We start from the raw sequence: 5,881 nt of genomic DNA on the forward strand, positions 1-5,881 counted from the left end.
ATGGAAGGAGTGGGCCTGTGGGGAAATGGAATGATCTGGTTCACATTTTTAGAGAATGAGAAAAGGCAGCAAAGCTGTGCCCATTTCTAAAAGTGACATTTTCTGATTGGTGTTTTTAAAAGTATGGAATCAACCAAGGTGTCTACTATCAAATGAATCAATAAAGAAAATGTGAAATTTTATTCAACCACATGAAAGAATGAAATTTTATCATTCTAATCAAAATGGGAACTAGAGGGCATCATGTTGAATGAAATAAGCCAGAGACAGAAAGACAAATACCACATATTCTGCCTTTGGTGTAGGAGATAAAATTTGAAAAACAGAACAAGAAGAAATGCCTGTGTGTATCAGTTTAGTTGCTAATACAGTGTTTTGTTAAACTTTGTTTTAAATCTTCGTCAAACAACTTGTTAAGGATTATATACTGTTGCAGTTTTAGTGATTTTGTGACTTTTAAAATTTATTTTATGAGTGAAGTTGAACATCTTTCCATTTGATTATTGTTTGTAGCCTTTGATTATTTTCCTGCTCAGTTGCAGTCTTTTTACTTTTTATGTGTTGAACTCTTTAGAGGATCATGAAGTCTTTGGTTATAATGTAAATTAAGAATGCTATCTCAAAATTTAAAAAATGAATTAATTTTTTAGTTGGAAAAATCTGTAAAGCTATACTCATTTCTGAAACACAAAAATTTAAAAAGTGTTGTTCATTCATTGCTGTTTTTCTTAAAAATGCAGATTAGATCTTTCCATATGGGGAAGGAGACACGGGCCCCTTGGATTCATCCTTGTCCCCCAGCATGTCAATAGGGATTTGTGGGTACCAAGAAGTCCACACTGATCCTCTTACATTTTTGAGGATCTAGATGATTTTCAGGACTGCACATCACCAATCTTTGTAGAGTTTTTAAAGCACAGTTTAGCCTGGTGCCCTGCCCCATGAAAATAAGAATCACTGGTCAAAGTGGGGCCCTTTGGGCTATGGGAGAGCTTAGGGGATTCCAGTGTGAGGTCAGGGTTAGAACCATTGCTTCTGTGGCTCCTCGCTCCATCTTGAAACTGGTCTCTTTTCCCTTATTTGGTAATTTCAGTGGTTCCAGGCCTACTCCCCCTACTTCCTTTCTTGTTGAGGCTTTCCTGGTAAGCATCATCTTTTTACTCCCCTGGCAATTTTCTTTTTTAAACTGGGACATTACCATCAATTTATTGGACTGTGATGAATGTTGTTTAGAGAAATAATAAAATCATGTGAACACACATGGGTGAAAAATATAACTGACTTAATCAGGAGGCAACTTCTGTGAGATCTGAAGCCTATAACATTTTGTCCCTGCCTTGGGGAGATGAGATGTGCTATGATTACAGATATTACTGGACAGGATAAATATACAGTGTGTGTATCTGGATTTACATGACTCACGGGAGGCAGTCCACAGACTCCGAGGAGTAAACTTGGCCATCTATGCGAAGGTTTCTCTAAATGCATTTAATGTTGGATTTGGGACAAAGTTCATCTCTGAACTTTATAGCAAACTGAGTGATGATGCTGAAACGAAGTGCAGAGCACCTGAGCCCATAAACAAGGCTCAGCCGAGGGACTGTGGGCTGGCCAGGAAGGTCTTTCATGAGAGAGAATCGTAAAACTGCTTTTGAGAGACCTCTGCTAAAAAAAAATATGGCTGTTGTTAACGAGTTGTTGCTGGATTTCAGGCTGAGCAGCAACATTTTATGATCAGAGGCAATGAATTCCTTCCATCAGCATAAACAGCAAGTCTCCCAAAAGGAAAGCTTTGACAGCAAGAGGGCCTCTGGGTGAGGGACACTCCCTGGGCTCCGGCCATTCTTTCTTGGACCATGCTGGATTCTTCCAGCAGTCTTCTTTATATTCGTTTCCTGTTATTCCACTTCATTCACGCTTTCATTGTAGATTGTCTCTTCATGTGCATTAATATTTTGCTTAAAGTCTTTCCACCCCTACCATCACTCTCTCAGTTCAAACTACCGTCGTCTCCTGCCAGGACTGCTCTAACAGTCTCCTAAGTGCTCGCCCTGCCTCTGTCTTTGACCTCTTTAGTTGGTTTTCTACATTCCACCGTTAGGATGCCTCTGAAGGGGTCAGTGTTGTGGTGTAGTGGGTAAAACTGCCTGCAGCTGGTTTGAGTCCTGGCTTCTTCATTTCCAATCTAGCTCCCTGCTAATGGCCTGAGAAAAGCAGCTGAGGATGGCCCAAGTACTTGGACCCCTGCTACGCATGTCAGAGACCTGGATGAAGCTCCTGGTTCCTGACTTCAGCCTGGACCAACCCTGGCCATTGTGGCCATCTGGGGAGAGAACCAGCCAATGGAAGATCCACTCTCTCTCCCTCCCTCTCTGTAACTCTTTTAAATAAATAAATAAATAATTCTTTAAAAAGAGTAACTATATATTATGTCGCTTATCTATTTAAAAATCCTCAATTATTCCTCATTATCCTTAGGTTAGAATTACTTAAATCCCTAAAGAGAATTGATAAAATGCTTCATAACCAGACTTCTGCCTGTTTATGTGAGCACCTCTTCTTGCACCTGTTCCCTGCCCTCCACTCTCTCCCTACTACTTCAGAGTGATCTATTAATACTCTTTAGAGTGATCTGTTAATCCGAATTACCAAGGCTGTTTGTGAGAAACCCTCGTCTCTGCATTCTACCCAGCACCAATTGGACCAGAAGCCATGGGAACTCCCAAGGGGATTCTTCAAAGTGCCAACTTGACAACCATTGTGAGCCACTGGAATTGCTGAATAGAGATGAAATGCAAGACATCTGGGTTGCAACAGTGACCCTGCAGGATGATTACAAAGACCAGAGAGGACTGATTGGAAAGATATTGCCTGCTGTCTCTGGCTGCTGCCTCTGACCCTGCCACATTAGAAATCTGAGAGCCCTTGGGATGTCCTTGAACATCCTCTTTTAAAATACAGATTGTGTTAGAAACTTAGCTTGCAAATGGACTTTAATCTAGACCTTTGGAGACCTGGATAAAGTACAGTGGAAAGAGGATGAGATTTAATCAGATGACTGAGGAAGGTTTGAATTTGTCTTAATGATATTTCAGCATCAGGCAAATTGTTTTAATCTCCTGGGCTATGGTTTTCTCATCTGCAAAATGCGCTAATAAGAATAGGTATCTCTGAAGTGAAAATTGTTAGGTGTTATTACCCAAGTTGGTAGCTAATTTGTCCCTTTTTTGGATCTGATTGAAGAAAAAGGAGAATAATAAACTCACAGATGGTAAGTGATGGGGGAACTCAGTATTCAGAAAGCATTTTGAAGCGAATTTCAATGAAACATGATATATCATTATTTGTGTGATACAGCTAAAGCAGTGCACAGAGGAGAATTTTTAGCACTAAGATGGAAAACATTTGGTCTTCAAAAGGCTACTATGAAGAACATGAAAATAAAAGGAAGGCACCAGTTGGGTGAAAATATTTTTAAAATGTATCTGATAAATGACTGGTATTTAGAGTGCATAAAGAAGTGTAACTGAAGAATGGGAAGAAAAAAGACTGAATAAAATTAGGGAAAAGATTTGAACAGACTCTTGACCAAAGATAATGTATGAATAGTTAATAACCACATGAAAAGATACTCAACATCTGGCACTATTATAGAAATACAGACTCAAACCATAATGCAGTATTACTATGTATTTGGCTGCTAGAGTGGCTAAAAGTGAAAAGGGTTTGCAAGAATGCGGGGTAACAGTGGAAATGTAAAACTGGATAATCACTTTGGAAAATAGTTCGGTAGTTTCTTAAAATGTTAAACATATATGAATGCCACCTAGCCATTATCCAAGAAATAGAAGCATATGTTTGCACAAAGACTTCCACACGCATGTTCATAACAGTTTCATTTTAGTGCCCCAAACTTCAAACAACCCAAATGACCATCAACAAGTGAAAAGAGAAATGAATTGTGATCTATCCATACAACTGAGTATTATTTATCAATAGAAAGAATAATTGTACATAAAACAATATGAATGAATCTCAAAATAATTATGTTCTATGAAAGAAGTAGGACAAAAGAGAGTATATACTGTGTGATTCCATATATCTAGGATTCTAGGAGATACAAAATAATCTCTGCGACAAAAGTCAGTCAGTGGTTGTCCAGGTACAGGGCAGAGGAGGGAGGAGAGGGAAGGGGCAAGGCAACTTGTGGGGATGAGTGTTGTGCTCATTATTTTGATGGTTTCAAGGCTGTGTACTTAAATCAACACTTATCAGATGGTCCACTTTCGGCATGTAGCTTATTATACGCCAATTACACCTCAATAAAGCTATAAAACACAACCTAAGACAAGAACTTATATCTTGGAGTCATAGGACATGGGCAGGTCTTGACTCTGCCACTGACTAATATTTTGACCTTAGGAAGGCAATTTTAATCTTTCTGAGACTCAGTTTTCACATGTGTAAAACAAACTAATAGCATTGGTAGGATTAAAGAAAGTGAAGGAGTCTTTGGTTAACTGCTAAATACCATCACCCAGACTGATTGTTCTTGTCTGTCTTTTGGAGCCTGACTGTAGAGAGAAGAGGGTAAAAAGAGAAAATCAAGCAAGGTGGTTTTTGAAATTGGGACCCATCACACACACTTTGAGCTTTGTCATTGTCAGTTCTTTTGTTGGCAGAAAGGCCTATCTTCCGATTCCTTCAGAAGACTCACAGGGCTGGCAACAGTGATTTCCAATTGAGGAGAGGGCTGTGAAGGGAGCTCTAATGCTCCTTCCTTGCCTGGTTTCATCTTATCTCATCCCTCCTCAAAGTGTTTTGAAACAGAGGAAACAAAATTTTTTAATGTTGCTGTTGGCTGGCCTGTGAACAGATTGTGAGGTAATGACAGCAGGGGCATGCTTTAATGAACTTGACTTGTGCTGTACGCATGTTGGTGGAACCCTCTCTGCCCATCTATCTCTAGTTTTCTGTATCAGTTCTCAAGTCCAGCAGTTATGCTCATTATATATTTTAAACAATCTTGTAAGAATTGTTATTTTTTGGGGGAATCTGCTGAACTTCATAGGCTGAAGAAAGTTAAATTAAAAAGAACCATTCTAGCAGGTGGCGGATAAATGTGACCACTCGAGATATTAAGGGTTACCTTTCTGATGTTCAGAAACAATGGATGTAGCCACACAAGCGATTTAAAATGATACCCAAGAACTTGGAAATGAGGGAAATAAGACTGTCAAGGAAGAGATATCAAACGTTATATATGCCAATTTAAAAATTGGCTATAATTTGAATGAAGGTTCTACATATTTACAATTATTATGTGCATATTTATTTATGCATATGTATATAGTTATTAAACCATTTGATAGTGAAAGGTATCAGTTAGCTACGGAAGAACAGGAACTACACTTGATCTTAGCCAAAAGGCTGAGAAGCGATGAAGAACAGGAACTAAAAAGGTTCAAATAGGCAAAGATTGGTTGTGCTCATTTGAATTCTGTATTGGGAGAGGATTCCTTCTTTGGCCAAGGAGGGGTTTTGGTCTACCTGGTTGATATATGAGGAATCTTGCAAAAGTTCACAAAAAATTTGTATTATTAAATCATAATGGGATTTCAAAAATTTTTGCACTTAAATTTATCTTTAAATTCTGTTCTTCCACAAACTTTTCAAAGTCCCCTTGGATTTGATAATTTGAGGTTGAATCATGTAGAATATTAAAACCTCATCTTATTTAACAGTGAACAGGTTTCATTCCACTCTTCCTAGCAGCTTCTCATGAGTTGCATTCTGTTAAGGGCAAATCCTAGAGGAAACAGAGGCCTTGGTCATGCTGACGGAATCATCTAGAGACATACTATGCATCGTACATGGCAGT

The 5,881-nt window shown here is 38.7% G+C and overlaps 1 pseudogene; it reads right to left on the minus strand.

Annotated features, from left to right (window-relative positions):
* Positions 1–5,277: 5,277 nt before the first annotated feature.
* LOC127483366 (U2 spliceosomal RNA) lies at positions 5,278–5,442 on the minus strand (annotated as a pseudogene).
* Positions 5,443–5,881: the final 439 nt, after the last annotated feature.

Source organism: Oryctolagus cuniculus, chromosome 8 (genome assembly GCF_964237555.1).
Source record: "Oryctolagus cuniculus chromosome 8, mOryCun1.1, whole genome shotgun sequence".
Lineage (NCBI taxonomy): Eukaryota > Metazoa > Chordata > Mammalia > Lagomorpha > Leporidae > Oryctolagus > Oryctolagus cuniculus.